A 20166-nucleotide genomic window follows, 5' to 3' on the forward strand; every position below is an offset into this window, starting at 1 on the left:
CTTGATTGCCTCTTTCATTACAGGATTAGCCCTCTTTTGGGGTTTCCTAGAAGGTTTAGAACTCTCCATCAGATGTATATGTTGTTGAACAATAGAGGGGCTAATACCTTTGATGTCAGACATGGTCCAACCTATGGCTTCCTTATGGTCCTTTAGAAGCTTAATCAACAACTCTTCTTCCTGAATAGAAGTCAAATCAGAAGCAATAATAACAGGAAGAGTATGATCATGTCCAAAGAAGGCATACTTGAGGTTGGAGGGCAATGCCTTCAACTCTAATGTGGGGGGCTCAATAATAGAGGATTTGGGAATGGAAGTAGATAGGAGTCCAAGGGGCTCTAAAGGTGGTTGGATGCTCCAGACCTCAGATAAAGGGGTATCATCAACACCCTCCAATTCCTGCATACATTCTTGAAATCCTGAATCAAAATCAATCTTAAAGAACGTATCAATATCATCGGAAAATCCTTGAAGCATATGCACCTCGTCATCCATATCAGGCTGCTTGTCCAACCTAAACACATTGAAGTCAACAGAAGTATTGCCAAAAGATAATTTCATGAGACCATTCTTGCAATTGATTAAAGCATTACTGGTAGCTAGGAATGGCCTACCCAAGATGATAGGGATTTGGTCCTTGAAGTTGGCAGTAAGTTGGGTATCTAAAACAATAAAGTCCACAGGAAAAATAAATTCCCCAACCTTCAACAGGACATCCTCAATCATTCCCTTAGGAACTTTAACCGATCGATCTGCAAGCTGAAGAGTGATTTTGGTGGGTTTCAGTTCTCCCAATCCCAGTTGTTGGTAGACATAAAAGGGTAAGAGGTTCACACTTACACCAAGGTCCAATAAGGCATGATCAATAGTAGTATTGCCTATAGTGCAAGAGATGGTGGGGCTACCAGGATCCTTGTACTTGGCTGCTACTGGCTACGAGATGAGAGAACTGATGTTAGCAGTCAAGAATACCTTTTTGGGCACGTTAGTGGTCCGCTTTTGGATGCATAAGTCTTTGAGGACTTTAGCATAAGCGGGGATCTGGGCAATGTCATCCAACAAAGGGATATTCACCTGAACCTGTTTGAACACATCCAATATTTTCTCCACAGAAGGAGATTTCTTGCTAACCAACCTATTTGGGAAAGGGGCAGGTGGGGTATAAATTCTTCCAGGGTTGGGCTTTTTAACTTCCTCAACAGAATCCTCTTTGGTTTCCTCAATCGAATCATCTAGAATATTTTCAGGTTCATCAGACGAACCTGGAACAGTAGGCACTTTAATGGCCTCTTCAGAAGGGGGAGAGTCAACAGGAGTATGAGATGGTAAAGACTGAGGTGCACTAGCCTGTTGATACTCACGGCCACTCCTTAAAGCATAAACAACATTTACCTCTTTGGAGGGCCCTTGGTGCTGTTGGCCTTGTGCAACATTGGTTGGAGGAGCTTGGGTACCTTGCTGAATATGAACCTGATGCCTAGGATTTGGCTCAGGTTGGCTAGGTAACTTTCCTGTTTCTCTCTCATGCAAGATTGTGACAGGCTGGGTGAGTTGTTTCTCCATGTTATTGTGGCTTGTCATGAGAAGAGCTATCTTGTTGTCCATCTCATTCAGTCTTGTTGCCTCTCCTGTATTGATAAACCCTGGGGATTGCTAATAAGGTGCAAGGAGAGGAGGCCTAGCAGAATTAACAGAAGGTCCTGGATGAAGACGAGGGGGGAAAGGGTTAGGAGACAGCCCTTGGTTTTGTGATGCAAAGTTGGGCCTTTGGACACCAGGCTAGCCTTGATGGTTAAAGTTGGATGGGCCTGCTTGGTTCCCTTGATTCTAGGAGAAATTAGGGTGATTTCTCCATCCTGGATTGTAAGTATTGCTATATGGGTTATTTTGGTAGAGAGCACTTACATTCTCAATACTGGAATTGCCCACCAAGGTGTTGGGGCATTCCTCAAAAAGGTGCCCAGGGGTTTGGCACCAACTGCATACCGACACATGGTTGACCTGATTAACTGGTATAGACTCTTTAAGAACTATGGACTCCAACCATTTTATGAGGCTGTCAAGTTTGGCCTCCTTGGCTGGCATACCCTCAATGAGATACCCCTTAGTGGTCTTTTCAGCCTCTTGGGAAGATTCCCATTCCCTAGTCTTATCAACCAAGTTGGTTAAGAATGTCCATGCATCATTTTCCTCAAAAAAAGAAGTAAAGCCTACTGGACACATGGACTCTACAAGTTGCTTGGTCTGATAATCAATACCCTCATAAATAATTTGGCATAGTTGCCACAAGTCAAAACCATGGTGAGGGCATTCTAAGAGGAGGTCCTTGAATCTTTCCATGAATTTAAAAAATGACTCATGTGGTTTCTGTCTGAACTGGAGGATGTCACTCTTAAGCTTATTGGTCTTGTGAAGAGGAAAGAATTTTCTCAAAAAGACAATGGTGAACTCATCCCATGTACTAATGGAGTTTGTAGGCAGTCCATAAAGCCACTTCTTGGCTTAGTCTTTCAGGGCAAAGGGTATAAACCTAAGCCTAACTGCATCATCAGTCAAATTCTGGATCTTAATTAGAACACACACCTTCTTAAATTTCCTAAGGAAAAGATCTGCATCCTCATTAGCCATCCCATGGAAATGGGGTAGCATGTTAATGAAGTTGGTCTTGAGTTCATAGTTATTCCCTGTAACAACAGGCAGACTAATGCATGAGGGCTGTGTAGCCCTGGTGGGGTAGAACCTATCCTTAAGAGTCTTGGGTTGTTGGTCAACCATGGTCTAAGGTTGGGTTAAGGGTAGTGGAGGAGATGGTATTTTAATAAGACGATTAGATGAATCACGAGTCTACACCGTAGCCACCTAAACAGATATGAGGTCTCCTCCTTTGAAAAATTAAAGAAGAAAAAAAATAAAAGATTTCAGGAAAGCGACATAGTGAGAGCGTTGGAAACATAAACATATAGTAGTCCTCTACTCTATATCAGAATCCATTTGGAGTCACATGCCAATCCACCCAACCAAGTCAAGATGTAGCGTCATAGGTAACTTAATCCTATGAGGGACACCAAAAGATGGAGGGTTGAAGCATATGAAGGACTTTAGATTGGGCGCACACTATTTGAAACAGAAGAGAAACAAGAAGAGGTTTTCAAAAACTAATTTTTTTTTTAAAAAAAAAAAAAGAAGAGAAAATAATAAACTAAAACACTTCGAACTACTTAAAAATCAGACAAATAAAATTGACAATAATCTCCCCAGCAACGGCGCCAAAAACTTGTTTGAGTTAAAATAAAACAGCAAGCGTACGGGTCAATCGTAGCTACGGGTCGAACATGAGGAGATATACGCCACTCTATTTAACTAACTTACAAGTAATGCAAAGTGAATCAAATTAAAGTGTTAAATTAAACTAATTAAACTAAAGAAAATCAATGCATCCTAACTCATAAGCATCTAACAAAATTAAGGGATTAAATCGGCGTCCTAACACATGAGCATCTAACCTATCAAACTAAAGTGAATTGAAAGGAATAAAAATGTAGCCACACATACTAACCACAAAAAAAGAAATAAGAGAATAAAAATGCATCCATAAACCACAATCATATAAAATTAAAATAAAAGAAATAGAGGGGGCAGAAGAAGAAGATAGAGAGAGATAGAGGAGATGGAGAATGAGATTGAGAGTTTAGATAGTAAAACCTGGATGTGCTTGTATGAATGTAATTGAAAAGCTTGAATACTTGCATAAACTTACCATGACCTCCTCTTCTAAATCTTCAAGTCTTGTCATCAACTTAAGAACTTAGACTAGAAGGCTTAAAACCTAAACTAAAATTAAGAAATTACAACCCAATTGAAGACTTAAATTGAAATTAAAGCATAAACTAAATCTATTATAACCATTAAATGAAAATAAAAAAAAGCAAACTAGAACTTAGAAAAGCCAAAAATCACAAATTAGAAGGAGAAGAAGAGAAGAAATTTCACTAAGTGAATGAACAATTTTGACAAGAGAGGTTGGGGGTATTTATAGGTGGAAGAGAGGAGAAGAGAGAAGATGGAAGTGTAGGACCCTAAGAAAAGAGAATATTCTCTTCTCTTTCCTATTTTACAATGCCTTGAATCCTAAGAAAAAAGAAAAAAAATAGAAAGAAGAAGAAGAGAAGATTGTTTACATAGACCTTCTATTTCTAGAAAAGTAAACTTCTAATTCTAACAAGTGCTTCCTTTTCTTTGTAGATATCTTCTCCAAGCAATAAAATCAAAGCATCTTTAATTTTTCAACCTTCCATAGATGAGAAAATATAAATCTATCCCAAGTAGAATTCCAGAGTGCCCTTGAGAAGTTGGAGGAGAGAGAGAGTAAGGGTGATGACTAGGATTCCTTCAAGAATAAATTAAATACCCATTCTATCCTTCAAAAAACGTGGAGCATGGGGTACTTATATAGGCCTCACCATTGTGTTTCTTGCGAAAAATCACCCAAAATAGACCCAAATTTCGTCCAATTTGGAGTTCGGGAGCCTAAGATATCTAAAGTTGAAGTTGGACTGTCCAGAGCCCTCCAAATGGAATCTTTCGGGTACAAGAAATAACTTCTGGTTATTGCGTTAAGGCCCCTAGAATCCAAACTTTTGCTTCACTTTGTCCCCAGCCGACTGTCAATAATTACAAATAAACTCCTATAGGCCATTTTCGCGCTTCGTTACGGAAACGGCCGTAACTTCTTTGTTTCAACTCGGAATCAAGTGTCGTTTGAGCCGTTACGAAGCTGACTCGATGGGCTACGCATCCAAGCCATTAACACTTCTAAAAAGTTTAAAAATATTTCCTTAGCATCATCTCCTCCATTTTCACAAGAATTCACCTAAAACCTGAAAAGCACAAGAAAGCACCGAGTAACTCTGTCCAATGTGGTAAAATGTATGCTTTATGCCCTAAGATTTCGCACATAAATGTGCTCATCAATGCGGTTTTTTCTCTATCCTATGGCAGTGCGTTGGGTCCGAATGGCTTCTTTATGTATTTTTTTACTTCATTTTGGGAGATTGTTGGAAGAGATGTTTGGGCTGCGGTGAAGGATTTTTTTCTCAGGAAGGTTCCTTTCTAAGAGCTATACTTTGGCTAATCTAGTGCTCATTCCAAAAAAAGAGAATCCTAAGGTAATGGCTGACTTTCGCCCCATTAGTCTTTGCAACTTTTCTTTTAGGGTAAATTACATGTCACCCCTAGTTTTCAAACGAAGTTCAGACCACCCCCTGGTTTTTGAAAATACTGATCCGTCCCCCTCTATTGTAGTAGTGTTAAGTAAAATCTAACTAAAAATTGAAATTACATATTTACCCTTTGTTTAAATCTATTAAAAACAATTCATTTTACCATTGGAGGGAGCATTCTCAACTAAAATGAGAATCTAAACATCAAACCTCTGCTAGGGCTTTTCAAGTGCAACAACCCATTCATCTTCTACGACATTCTTAGCTGCTCTTCTACGGCAAGTCCTATACCTAAGTCTTCCTTCCATCCTCTTCTCCTCTTCTTCTCTCTATTATGCACCAATAATGTATGTGTTTGAATCTAAGAAAACCCTAATACTTATTTGAACTGAGAAAATCTCAATTTTTAGGTCACTCATAAGAACTTTCAGTTCCAAGTACAGATATATCTTATTAATCTGTCTTGCTTGCTTGTAAGAATGGATTCTTTTATCTTTTTGGCTCTATTTAACTCATTTCCTACTTACCCACTGAGAAAAAGTCATTGTGAAGAACCTTATAGACCTGCTACGGTAAGTCCAATACCTTAGTCTTCCTTCCATTCTCTTCTTCTCCTCTTCTTCTCTCTATTATGCTATTGTATCTCTCAATTCATCTTTCTATTAGCACCCTTCTTCTCGCCTTTTATTAGCCCCTTTCTTCTCCCCTTCTATTAGCCTATGATTCTTGTGGCAGCTAGACCTTGTGTTGTTTGACTGTATTTTTCATATAAAAGTTTCTTCTATTCCATGGTTATTTGATTCTCTTCTTTCTTCTTCTATATATACCTACTATGTTATGTAACATTTCTTTCACGTGTCCTCTATGAGACAAAAATATATGAATCTTATAATTTTAGCACCTGATTAAGTGAATGTATATAGTACATAGAGCCAGAGGAAGAGAGATAGGGCACAACACAGGTTCTACTAGACATTCTCATATCCATTCCTTTAATACTCTAAGAATTCCATAGGGAGCTGCAACAAGGCAAATTATCGATTCTAGTACGTAGTGCTATGAGGCATTATAGGGTAACCACATCCAAATCCAAGATGCTGGATAACCTAGAGGGGGGGGTGAATAGGTTATCACTAGTGAATTTATGTCCTTTTTAAATTTTTAAAGAAATTAAATAAGATAGAGAAAAAGAGAGTGCGCAAATAGAGGGCACAAAGAATTTATAGTGGTTTGGCTAAACTTAGCCTACGTCCACTCCTCTCAACCTTGAGAGAATTCATTAGTTTCTTCCTTTTAGTACAGTAGGTGGGAAGAACACCTTTACAATCTTTTTACATGGGATAAGAGGATCCCAATCTTTTAAGGATAAGAGAATCCAAAATCTTTTAAGGATTAGAGGATCATTGCAATGCCTAAGTACAGTCTAGGCCAATGCAAACAATGCTTTGTAAACTTAAAAGCATAAACTAAATACAAAAAGAAATAAGATAGAAATACCAAAGCAAGGAGTGTGATGTGTACTCCTTGCAAATGCCAAATGATGCGAATGTATGCTTGCACAATGCAGACCTTCTTTTAGAATTAATTCCTTAAATAAGTTTGGGAAGGTCCTTTAAAGCTTTGAAGTCAACTCTTGATCGATGCGGATAAGATTTCAATTATGAGAGCAATTATCACTTTTCACCTTTCTCAAAAGTAGGATTTTAGACTGCAATGGATAGGTGAAAATGACTGACCAGTTCTCTATTTATAGGCTCATTAATGGCCTAAAGAATATGTGTAAAATGTGCTCTAACGGATATATTTTTTTCACTAATCCGGTCGACCTGAAGATTGATCCGGTTGACCGGATCCTAGCCGTTGGAGAATATAACCGTTAAAAACTAGCCGTTGGAGGCAAACAGGGCATCCAGTCGATGTTCGGTCGATCGGATCATCGTCCCACTTGATCTGGTCAATTGGATCATCTATGGGAACGTACCCATGAAGCTTCTGCCCAATCCGGTCTATGCATGTACTGAGATCTGGTCGACCAGATGCTCAGACCGAATCACAGTCAAGACTTGATTCCGACCATTTGACTGAGGGGATTGGTCCAGGTCTTTTCCCAACCAATTCAGTCATATTTAAGGGTCATGGAGGGGTTCATTTATAACCTCCTAAGGTCTCTAAGTGATGCAAGTGCTTATAAATTTAAGTTATGCACATGCAAGTACAAGTATGCAATGAGTGTTCTAAGAGTGCACACGAGCATCTTTGTCTTCCTTGCTTCACATGTCATTCTTCAACCTTCAAAAACTCTTTTGTTGTCTTCTACGCTTGTCAAGCAAGCTTTGTCATGCCTTCATGGTCTTGATCTTCAATGGTTAGTTCTTGAACTTCTCTTTATTACCTTCTCTTACTTTGTGTCTTCAAGTTCCTCATCTTATTTTCCTAGTTGTCATAGAGACACACACAAGACCACACACACAACCTTGTCTACATGCTTGTTATCATCAAAATATTTATGGAGGTGGGGCTAGAATTCCCCAACAATCTTCCCCTTTTTGATGATGACAAGCATAGGATTTGGTAGCAATATATATAGCAAGTATAGTGACCAAGCAACCAAATAAAATGAAAAGTATAAGATCAAGCAAATTAAACTATGCACATTATTATATATTCCAAAGTCCAACCAACTTATACAAGTCAAAAAATATATATAAGATATATAAGTCCAAATCACCAAATCATCATATATCTTCTCCCCCTTTGTAAACAACAAAAAGGATAGAGAAGGCTCCCCCTGCAATAGTGAGTCATATGCAAAATCTAAGTATTGCAACTAATAGATAAGTCAACCATATTGGAATAAAAATTCAAAGCAGGAAAAGCACATAGTTGTAAAGTTTTAAACCACATGGTCCGAAATAAAAGCACTCTCCCCCTAGAGAAGTGCAATACTGAAAAGTCATTAAAATATTACAACTCAAAATGTCTTTAAGATAGGCATAAATAATTCAAACTAAGCATCTGGAGGAGGAGGAGAAATATGAAAATGCTGAGTGAGCATCCTAAGCTGTGCCAAAATCTCCTTGTTGTCACCTCGAAGAGCTGCAAGCTGATCATCAAATCCCTGCAGACGGGAGTCAAGCTTCTCCTGGTAAGCAGCAAATTCGGCCCTGGACGCATAATCTTCATCCTCACTGTCATCCTCATCAGAAGCATCACTATCAACAATGGATGAAGAGGCTTGCTTGCGCCTGGCTTAGCGACCAACAGGAGGAGGAGGAACATCGGATCCGCTAGTATGAATGCCCCATCTTCTTCAAGGAGGAATATGGAAATGCTGATAATTCAAACTAAGCATCTGGAGGAGGAGGAGAAATATGGAAATGTTGAGTGAGCATCCTAAGCTGTGCCAAAATCTCCTTGTTGTCACCTCGAAGAGCTGTAAACTGATCATCAAATCCTTGCAGACGGGAGTCAATCTTCTCCTGGTAAGCAGAAAATTCGGCCTTGGACACATAATCTTCTTCCTCACTATCATCCTCATCAGAAGTATCACTATCAACAACGAATGAAGAGGTTTGCTTGCGCCTGGCTTGGTGACCAACAGGAGGAGGAGGAACATCGAATCCGCTAGTAGGAATGCCCATCTTCTTCAAGGAGGAAGAATCAATTGCAAAAGGATTTGAAGTTGAAAGTTCATCAAATAGATCAACCTCAAAATGTTTAAAGATAACTGTTAGGAACCTACTATAGGGGAGGCTTGCCTTAGAGTCCCTTTCAGCAGCCAATTCCATAGTTTTCATAATCATATAGGGAAGACAAATTTGGTGAGTATTAGCAATGCACCAAATGAGATTCGGGAGGGAAGCGGGTAACTGCATCTCTATGCCTACCAAGAGGGAGGATATTATAGGTTAAAATTAAATTGACTACCCTAGGAATATCTTTAAGATGAATAGCAGTAAGGCCCTTGGTTTCCCCCCAAATAATTCTTGAAAATTGAACCATACACCTCATCAACATCCATAAATCCTGTAGGGGGAGTCTTGGTATGGAGATACTTTTGTTCTCCAGAGTCAGCTACCCCAATAATCTGAGCAAGCTCCACAATGTCAAAAGAGATATGTTTTCCCTTAACAAGAGAAGTGATGGTATAGTCTCCTTCAACTCCAACTACTTGGAGATTGCAATAGAACAGTTGCACTAGCCTAGTATAGGCTTTCTCTTGGGGATAAAGAATGAAATCCCAACCCAACATTTCAAAAAATGTATTGATTTCACTAGGGAGAATATTATTGAGTTCAGTGATACTTACTAGTCTTTCCCTAATGAGTTTCTCGAGTTGGAATTGCATCCACCAAATCGAGGTCTCCTTTGAACAAAGTCCCATCATATTGATCCTTCTTTGAAGCAACCGTCTTTCTCTTCTTTGAGGGTTCTCCTTTGGAAGCCATAAAGAGCAAGGGTTTTGAAGAAAGAGGGATTTGAAAGGTTTTTGAGAGAAGAAGAGGGAAAACTAAGAGATTTGATGATGAAAATGAGTTTGGATCACCAAAAAGATAAAAATCTTCAAGGATTTAGCAAGATTTTGCCCTAGAAACTCAGAAGAGAGGTTTTGGAGAGAAGAGAGATGGATTTTAGAAAGTTAGAAATGAGCCATTTGAGTCTCGGTTTTGCTTAAAAAGACCATTTTCGACGATCCGGTCGACCGGATGACTTAAAAATGCTTCTTAAACCGGTCAGCCCCAGATTTGGATCGTAAAGTCGATTGGGGGCAGGCTCAGGGGATTTTTCTCATTCAAAAGGATTACACATACCTAATTCTCGTCGAAGATTGCAGAATCGTTCTTCGAACAGAGGTTTGGTGAAGATATCCGCAACTTATTTTTCAGTTTCGATGTGTTCGAGTATAATTTCTCCCTTTTGGACAGTGTCTCAAAGAAAATGATGGCGAACATCTATATGTTTTGCTCTTGAGTGAAGAATAGGGTTTTTACTTAGATTGATGGTGCTAGTGCTGTTGCAGAATATTTTGGAAGGATTGAATTGCAGTCCATAATCTTGAAGAGTCTGACGCATCTAGAGAATTTGGGCATAACACCTGCCGGCTGCAATATATTCGGCTTCGGTGGTTGAGAGGGCCACACAGTTTTGCTTCTTGCTGAACCAAAAAACCAAACAAGATCCAAGAAAGTGGCAAGTACCACTCGTGCTCTTGCGATCAACATGACAACCAGTAAAATCAGCATCAGAGAAGCTAAGTAATTCAAAATTATTATGCATTGGATACCATAATCCTATATTAATTGTCCCTTTTAAATATTTAAAGATTCTTTTAACTGCACTAATATGTGATTGCATTGGACTAGCCTGAAATCTAGCACATGCACAAACATTAAACATGATGTCAGGTCTACTAGCAGTTAAATATAACAAACTTCCAATCATACCTCGATAATGAGTAGGATCAACAGGGGTTCTACTCTCATCTTTTGAGAGAGTTATAGAGGTACTCATTGGAGTGTTAAAGGCCGTTTGGGAATTAATATCAAATTTTTTTAGCAACTCTTTGATATATTTAGATTAATTGATGAAAATCTCATTTTCAGTTTGTTTGATCTGAAGGCCTAAAAAGAAATTGAGTTCACCCATTAAACTCATTTCAAACTCACTTTTCATGCAATTACTAAATTCAATATATAGTGAATCATCAGTAGCACCAAATATAATATCATCTACATATATTTGCACTATAATCAAATTAGAGCCCTTACGTTTAACAAATAATGTAGTATCTATCTTACCAATGGTATAAGCATTTTCTATCAAAAATGTCTTCAATCTGTCATACCATGCTCTTGGTGCCTGTTTAAGTCCATATAAAGCCTTCTTTAATCTAAAAACATGATTAGGGTGAGAAGAACTTTCAAAACCAGGAGGTTGAGATACATACACTTCTTCTTCAATAAACCCATTCAAGAAAGCACTTTTCACATCAATTTGAAAAAGTTTAAAATTTTTATGACAAGCAAAAACTAGGAGCATTCTAATGGCTTCTAATCTAGCAACAGGGGCATATGTCTCATCAAAATCAATTCCCTCCTGCTGATTATATCCTTGAGCCACTAGTCTAGCTTTATTTTCTATCATAATACCATTTTCATCCAATTTATTTTTGAATACCCATTTTGTTCCAATTATGGATTTCTTCCTGGGTTTGGGCATAAGCTCCCAAACATCATTTCTTTCGAATTGATGAAGTTCCTCTTGTATGGCCAAAATCCAATCATTATCCATCAAGGCTTCTTTTATGTTCTTAGGCTCTACCATGGATAGAAATGCAAAAAAATTGCAAGTGTTTTGAAGTTTAGACCTAGTTTGAACACCTGATTCTAAATCACCAATAACTTATTCTAATGGATAATTTCTTACTGGTCTAACTTCTTTAGGAAGTTCTAATGAGTCTTCATTTGATGTGTCTAGAAGAGAATTATTCTCATTTAAAGAGGTAGTCTCAACTCTTTTTGAGACTTCGGATATAACATCCTCATCATCATCAACTAGAGGTTTATACTTTTCTTTTGGAGTAGAAATATCAAATCTAATGTTCATAGATTCCTTCACTACTAAGGTGTTTTTGTTGAATACTCTATATGCACGACTATTGCCAGAGTACCCAAGAAACATTCCTTCATCTGATTTTTCATCAAATTTTCCTTTGGAGTCTTTAGTATTCAAAATGAAACATTTACAATAAAAAATCTGAAAATAATCAACTTTGGGTTTCTTTTCAAAATATAACTCATAAGGTGTTTTGGATAAGATCTTTCGAATCAAAACACGGTTTAAAACATAACAAGTAGTATTCACAGCTTCAACCCAAAAATATTTAGGTAGGGGATATTCATTAAGCATAGTCTGGGCAGTCTCTTGAAGAGATCTATTTTTTCTTTCAACAACCCCATTGGATTGGGGTGTTCTAGGAGCAAAAAAATTATGAGTGATGCATTCATTATCACAGTATTTTCCAAACTAGTTTGAGTTGTCAAACTCACTACCATGATCACTTCTTATTGTGGTGACCAAATAACCCTTTTGGTTTTGGATTTTCTTACACAGTTTTGAAAATTCATCGAAAGCCTCATTTTTATGTCTAATAAAAGAAGTCCAAGTATATCTAGAATAATCATCAACAATGATAAAAGTGTATATTTTTTCACTCAAGCTTGGAGTAGGGATAGGGCCAAAAAGATCTAAATGGAGAAGTTCAAGTGGTCTAGAAGTTGAAACTATGTTCTTAGATTTGTGAGAAGCCTTAACTTGTTTACCCTTTTGGCATGCATCACAAAAATGATTCTTGTCAAACTTTAGTTTAGGTAAGTTTTGGATAAGATCCTTGGAAGCTATTGATTGATATTTATATGCCCAAGTTTTCTATGCCAAACATTTGAATCTTCATAGGAAACTAAGAAAGTATTGCTAGAACTAGCTTCATCAATGATGCAAGTATATATATTGTTATTTCTAGTTCCTTTCAATACTACTTTGTTATTTGTATCCATAACTAAGCAATGTGAAACATCAAAACTTACTTTATATCCAACACTACATAGTTGACTTACACTGAGTAGGTTGTAGGCAAGTTTGTTTACCAGATAGACGTTTGAGATGGTAGTACCTCCGATATTGATATTTTCAATGCCAATTATCTTTCCTTTGCCATTATCTCCAAAAGTTACCCATCCTTCATCATACTTTCTCAACTCTGTGAATAACTTCGTATTTGCCGTCATATGCTTGGAGCATCTACTGTCGATATGCCATTCTACTTGCCCTTTGCTCTTCAAGCATAGCTACAAAATAAAGTTTACACATGCATTGGTCCCCATAATCTCATGGGTCCATTGTTGTTAGAGTTGAGAGATTCCTTAAGTACCCAAACTGTCTTGTAATTAGGACTATAGTTTGTGTTTGAAACATAGTTCTTAGGTCGTTGGTACCTAGGGTCACAAATATCAAATGGAGATGGTGTCCTTTTCTGTCTTTGTGGTCTTTGGCTATTGAAGGAGTTTTAAGTCCTTCTACCTCTTTGGAATCTTTGATGGTCATAAGTTCTATATGAGTTATACTTCATATATGACCTATAGTTTGGTTGAGGTCTATAGCTTCTTTCCACTGAGTATGGAGCATATGGCCTATAATATTGACCTTGGGGTCTTTGAGGTCTTTGAGATATATATTCCCTTTGAGGTCTATTCCTTCTTTGAGAGGTATATTGAAATGCATGATGATGTTGATTTCTATACCTTTGATTTCTATGCTCTTGATTTCTATATCCTTGATTCCTTGAAAGGGGAACATGAGAAGTTGACATTTGACCTTGGTATGTTCTTCCCTCTACCACTTTTTCTTTTCCTTTGGCATGATATGGGTTTTTCCCATTATAGCCTAAACCTTCTTTGTCTTGTGGTGGCTTTTGAGGGGTACCAAGAAGAGTGTCTAAAGATTTTTGACCCTTGGTGAAGGTTAGCAAGGCCGACACAATCTCCCATTTTCTCCTTCAAGTTGGGCAACATAGATACGTAGGTCATCGATTTTATTGTTTAATTCTATTACTTCTTTTTCTAAAAAGGAGTTTGAAGCTTCAAGCTTGCGACTTGCCTCATAGAGAGCTTCAAATCCCTTTTCAATATCATCTTCATCTATGTCATCCGTATCTATCTCTTCAATTGAATCACTATTTTTAGAATTTGAAGTTAGATAGGCTGAACTTACCTCAATGTCTTCTTCTGTTGCCATAAGAGCTAGATTTGTTACTTCTTCATCAGAATCTCCCACCACTTCTTCTTCACTTGAATCCCATAAAATTTCAGCAGCATATGCTTCCTTCTTATCTTGTCCTTTTAGGCATTCAGTTCTGAAGTGTCCGGGCTTTTTGCAGTCATAGCAAATAATATCTTTCTTGGAAAGAGGAGTTTTATCTTTGGTTAGATTTTTACTTTTGCTTACTTGTCCCTTATTGAAGTATTTTTCACCTTTCTTCTTGAGGAATTTCTGAAATTTCTTTGTAATAAGGGACATTTCTTTTTCTGAGAAAGTGACATCCTCTTCTTCATTGCTCTCTTCATTAGAAATATTTGTAGTCTTGAGAGCTATAGACTTCTTCTTTGGTTCTTTCACTTCCGACCATCTTTCATCATCATTCAATTCGACTTCGTGAGTAAGAAGAGATCCAAGCAGTTCGTCTAGGCTAACCTTGTCGAGGTCCTTTACTTCCTTAATGGCTGTTACTTTTGGTCTTCACTTGGGGGGAAGTGACCTGAGAATTTTTTTTACATTCTCGGACTTGGTGTATGTTTTACCCAGTCCCTTCAACTTGTTGGTAATGTTAGTAAAACGTAAAAACATGCTTGAAATACTCTCATTTTCTAACATTTTAAATAATTCATATTCATGCACAAGTTTATCAATCTTGGATTCTTTTACTTATGAGGTTCCCTCATATGAAACCACAAGTGTATCCCAAATCTCTTTAGCCGTTTCACACATGACTATCTTATTAAATTTGAGATCGGTCAAGGCATATTGTAGAAAGGTGATAGCCTTGAAATTAAACTGAATTTTCTCCTTTTCAGTCAGAGTTAATTCAGAGATTTCCTTAGGCACACTTTCACCATCTACAATATTAGTAAAGAAATAAGGTTCATTTTCAATAACATACCAAACTTCAAGATTATGTGCACATGTGAAGTTCCAAAATCTAATTTTTCAATAAGGAAAATTATCTCCATTGAACAAAAGGAGGTCTAGATACATTTAGTCACTCAAGAGGATTGGTATAATTAGATCTCATTGATCTTAGTCTCAATCAAAATAAGCTCCCGCTCTAATACCACTTGTTGGATAACCTAGAGGGGGTGAATAGGTTATCACTATTGAATTTATGTCCTTTTTAAATTTTTAAAGAAATTAAATAAGATAGAGAAAAAGAGAGTACGCAAATAGAGGACACAGAATTTATAGTGGTTCGGCAAAACTTAGCCTACGTCCACTCCTCTCAACCTTGAGAGAATTCACTAGTTTCTTCCTTTTAGTATAGTAGGTGGGAAGAACACCTTTACAATATTTTTACACTGGATAAGAGGATCCCAATCTTGTAAGGATAAGAGAATCCAAAATCTTTTAAGGATAAGAGGATCCTTGCAATGCCTAAGTATAGTCTAGGCCAATGCAAACAATGCTTTGTAAACTTAAAAGCATAAACTAAATATAAAAAAAAATAAGGTAGAAATACCTAAGCAAGGAGTGTGATGTGTACTCCTTGCAAGTGCCAAATGATGCGAATGTATGCTTGCACAATACAAACCTTCTTTTAGAATTAATTCCTTGAATGAGCTTGGGAAGGTCCTTTAAAGCTTTGAAGTCAACTCTTGATCGATGCGGACAAGATTTCAATTATGAGAGCAATTATCACTTTTCACATTTCTCAAAAGTAGGATTTTGGACTGTAATGGATAGGTGAAAAGGACTGACAAATACTCTATTTATAGGCTATTTAATGGCCTAAAGAACATGTGTAAAATGTGCTCTAATGGATCTATTTTTTTCACCAATCCGGTCGACCTGAAGATTGATCTGATCGACCAAATCCTAGCCGTTGGAGAATATAATCGTTAAAAACTAGCTGTTGGAGGCAAACAGGGCATTCGATCGATGTTCGATCGATCGGATCATCATCCCACTTGATCCGGTCGACCGGATCATCTATGGGAACGTACCCATGAAGCTTTTACCCAATCCGATCTATGCATGTACTGAGATCCAGTCGACCGGATCACAGTCAAGACTTGATTTCAAGCGTTTGACTGAGGGGATTGGTCCAGGTCTTTTCTCAACCAATTCGATCATATTTAAGGGTCATGGAGGGGTTCATTTATAACCTTCTAGGGTCTCTAAGTGATGCAAGTGCTTATTAATTTAAGTTATGCACATGCAAGTACAAGTATGCAATGAGTGTTCTAAGAGTGCACACGAGCATCTTTGTCTTCCTTGCTTCACATGTCATTCTTCAACCTTCAAAAGCTCTTTTGTTGCCTTCTACGCTTGTCAAGCAAGCTTTGTTATGCCTTCATGGTCTTGATCTTCAATGGTTAGTTCTTGAACTTCTCTTTATTATCTTCTCTTACTTTGTGTCTTCAAGTTCCTCATCTTATTTTTCTGTTGTCATAGAGACACACACAAGACCACACACACAACCTTGTCTACATGTTTGTTATCATCAAAACATTTATGGAGGTGGGGCTAGAATTCCCCAACACAAGAATCATATAAAATAAAATAGGCAGTAGTGTGTAATGCCCTATGGACAGCAACACAGAGTCATCCACAAGAACAAATTACCTCACACTCACACTCACACACACACACACACACACACACACACACACATAAGAACACACTGCCTCACACTCACATTCACACAAACACACACCTATACACAAGAACACACTGCCTCACACTCATGCTCACACACACATTACTTGATGTAATTTATACCATATTTACATTACTTGATGTTTCCTTTGTAGATAAACAATGTCATCAGCAAGTGTGAATGACAGGTACAACGTTGGTGATTTGAATTATTTGAATCGGACTTGTAACTATAATAAAAGAGCAGCCGTGAGAATATTAGAGTCTCAACATAATAAGCACAAACTATACTATTACTATCAATATGTACCATCAACAGAATGTGGATACTTCTCATGGTGTAAACCTGTGGGTGCTCCAGGAGGGGTGTCTCTGATCAGAGAGAATTCCCAGATAGTTGTAGTTGAACTGTTAAACCCATGCCCAAAAATACGGGCTAATTTGAATTTTTGTTGAAGGTCTGGAACCCGAGGTCAAAGCTACCAGTACACTATGGTGCATTGATCGCATGGTTGAATTTAATGAGATAGCCCTATTGGTGAGAACCTACATACCACTAAGAAGGCAAACACCAACTCCTTGTAACTATACCGTTCACCATCAAATATATAGCCTAAGGTAGCTACCATCCCTTGATTACGAAGGCCCTACCCGAATACATGATACATTAGGCCTTTGAAACATTTAGGGAAGGTTAATTGGCGAAGACATTAACAATGGGGTGATTGGCACTATTTCATTAAGGAAGAAAGAAGAATAAAAGAGAGGCCTAGGCTCCTAAACTTAGCTTGAGTGTGAGAAGCCAAGCTTGGAATCTTATCAAATTGCCCCCAATTTCTAAGGTAAAGACCCCAACCTAGTTAAATTCTTTCTCCCAACCTATTCTTAAAAATAGGGCTGGTTGGTATTTTGGAATTAAAGATAAGAAGTGTTACCCATCATGCTTGCATATGTTCTATCTTGTTTTGGGTTAATTATAAACCCAATTCCTTTACATGCATGCTTAAACCCAACCATAGGACCTAATCCTAGTTCTAGGTTAAACTAATGATGACCCTCATCACCTTGAATGTTCCAGTTAAAGCATTTTCAGACCAAGCATTAAATTGCATGTTTGATTTGATGATGAGAACTCAATTCCATATATGCATGTTAAAATCTCAACACAAATATCAATTTTGCTACTTAGTTAAAATGATATAACTGCATAATCCAAACTTCATTTGCATTGTTTCCAATTTTGTTAGAAACTAGACTCATAGAGCTATATTTCCTTAGAGGGAACTATTGTCCAATTATGTCTCTAAGTGAGCTGAAATTTTACTTCAAGTTTCTGTCCAAAATCGAATCCTTCTGTTGGAGAGATTGACCTTTGTTTAATAAAAATAATATAACTCCATCATCCGAACTTCATTTCCTTTGATTCCAATTTTGTCAGAAACTAGACTCATAGACGTGCATTTTCTTCGAAGGTACCAGGTGGAGGAACCAACCCCTGTGGAAGCCACAACAAAAATTCAGTAGTGCTGCATTCTCTGGATGATGCACTGGACGATTGGCCCAAAGCTCCAGTGCAAGCTCCAGAGATGCTGAAACCTATTTTTTCCATTCCAAACTTGTGGGAATTGAGCACATTGCTTGCAAACACTCCTTATATGAACTTTAGAATTTTCGGAACCATCCCCTACCTTTGGAATCCATGTGGGCCGCACCTATATATCTAAACTAGGCAAGAATCAAGTTAAAAATGCATTTTGGGTTATGGGACTGCCAAGACAAACAGACCTTAGTAGGCTAAGGCCTATAAATAGAAGACTCAACCTTAGACATTAGTTCCTACTGTTCAAAACATTGGAGGAGAGGGAAGAAAGAAAGAAAGGAAGAGAGAAGGAAGAGACGGAAGGAGAAGAAGAAGGAAAGAAGCATTGGAAGCTAGGATCCTTAGCCGAGGTTCCAAAACCCCTTTGAGCTCAGCCTAGTATCCTACCATGTTTTCATTTCTGTACTTTACATGAAAATCCTAAAGTTGAGCCAAATAGCCATGTCCTACCATGCCTTATTGTGTAAATGTCATGTAGAACACTAGGATGGCCATGGATCCTCACATGCATGCTGTCTTTTATATGATTTACCCATCATCTACACTATTATAACTTGTAGCTGCATAAATTTCATGTTCCAGCCATGTTCATAGCTTAGTCTTATGTCAAAACATGTATGTAACACATGGATGCTAGGTTAGAACCATGGATCCTTGCATGCATGCTTTCCTTTACATGTTTTACCCTTCATATATATCATAGCAGGTTGTAGATGCATAGACTTCAAGTTCCAGCCATGTGTATAGCTTAGCCTTATGCTAGATCATGTATATGACACATGAATGGTACGACAGAGCTATGGATCCTTGCATGCATGTTGTGTTTGTTGCTTTATAGCTTAGGACTGCTACTGTAATAAGAAAATATATCTAATACCATGTTGATTGTATGAATTAATGGTGTTGGAAGACTGATCTTGGCCATAGTTGCTTGAAACTTGAATGCTTGAACCCAACCTATCAACCCATATAGCTAATCATGGTTAGGATCATGTAAACCTATTGAATTTACCTAAATACAAGCATTACTTGTCAAACCTGTCCCTCACTGGCTGGGAATTTGATTGAAGAACAGGAAACCCTGGCCAATCATCCAGGCACCCTATGGAGCATCACACCAGTAGCTGATGCTATGAGAATGACCTCTTACATACCTGCCAAGAGGTGGATTACAGTTCCATGCTACTGCACTACACACTGCATAATGTACAACCTGGACTCCAGGTATTCTCTCTCCTCCTCACAAATATGGAGCCCACACCTGAAAAAGGGTGCAAATTACCCTGGGTGAGGTGTAGGTGTAAAGCCTAAGCCTTGGGCTAAACCCTTGTGCAAGCCCCATTGAGATACAACTTTGCTGTATTCTTTGGGTGATGCACTAGGTGATGCACACATCACCCAGTGAATTGCCCAGAGTGGGAAAAATGAGTATTTTAATCAGTAGAAGTGTGGGGACCACCCATACCGGCCATGGACACCCTCCATAGGTTGATGGGAGTCTTAGGAACCATCACATACCCCTGGACCCCTGTGGACCCCAACAGAGTGCCCAGAATGACTGAGAACCAGTATGAAAATGCATTCTAGGAATGGACCTAAGCATAGGCCTCAGTAGGGGGCTAGTCTATAAATAGAGGAACCCAGCCTCATTTTAGATTTTCCAAACCCTGTTGAAACCGTAAGAGAGAAAGAAGAAAGAAAAGAGAGAAAAGAGGAGAAGAAGAAGGAAAGGAGAAGAAGCTGCCCTGCCTCCAAGACTCAGCTCCAGCAGCCATCCTTAACCCAGTTCAGGTATAAAACTATACCTATACCTACTGTTATGCTGCTATTACTATTCTTCTCCATGAATCTCTGGTGATTTGGAAGCATTTCTGGCCATGGGCAACCCAGAACAGCTGGGGGCTGCCTTGATCTGCCTCA

General features: G+C 38.1%; 1 non-coding gene across 1 annotated transcript; it reads left to right on the plus strand.

Moving 5' to 3' along the window:
- The first annotated feature begins 2293 nt into the window (after positions 1-2293).
- On the plus strand, positions 2294-2400 carry LOC122660654. Its single transcript, XR_006332760.1, has one exon. It is a non-coding gene; the product is annotated as a small nucleolar RNA R71 (small nucleolar RNA).
- Positions 2401-20166: the final 17766 nt, after the last annotated feature.

The sequence above is a fragment of the Telopea speciosissima genome, chromosome 4 (genome assembly GCF_018873765.1).
Source record: "Telopea speciosissima isolate NSW1024214 ecotype Mountain lineage chromosome 4, Tspe_v1, whole genome shotgun sequence".
Lineage (NCBI taxonomy): Eukaryota > Viridiplantae > Streptophyta > Magnoliopsida > Proteales > Proteaceae > Telopea > Telopea speciosissima.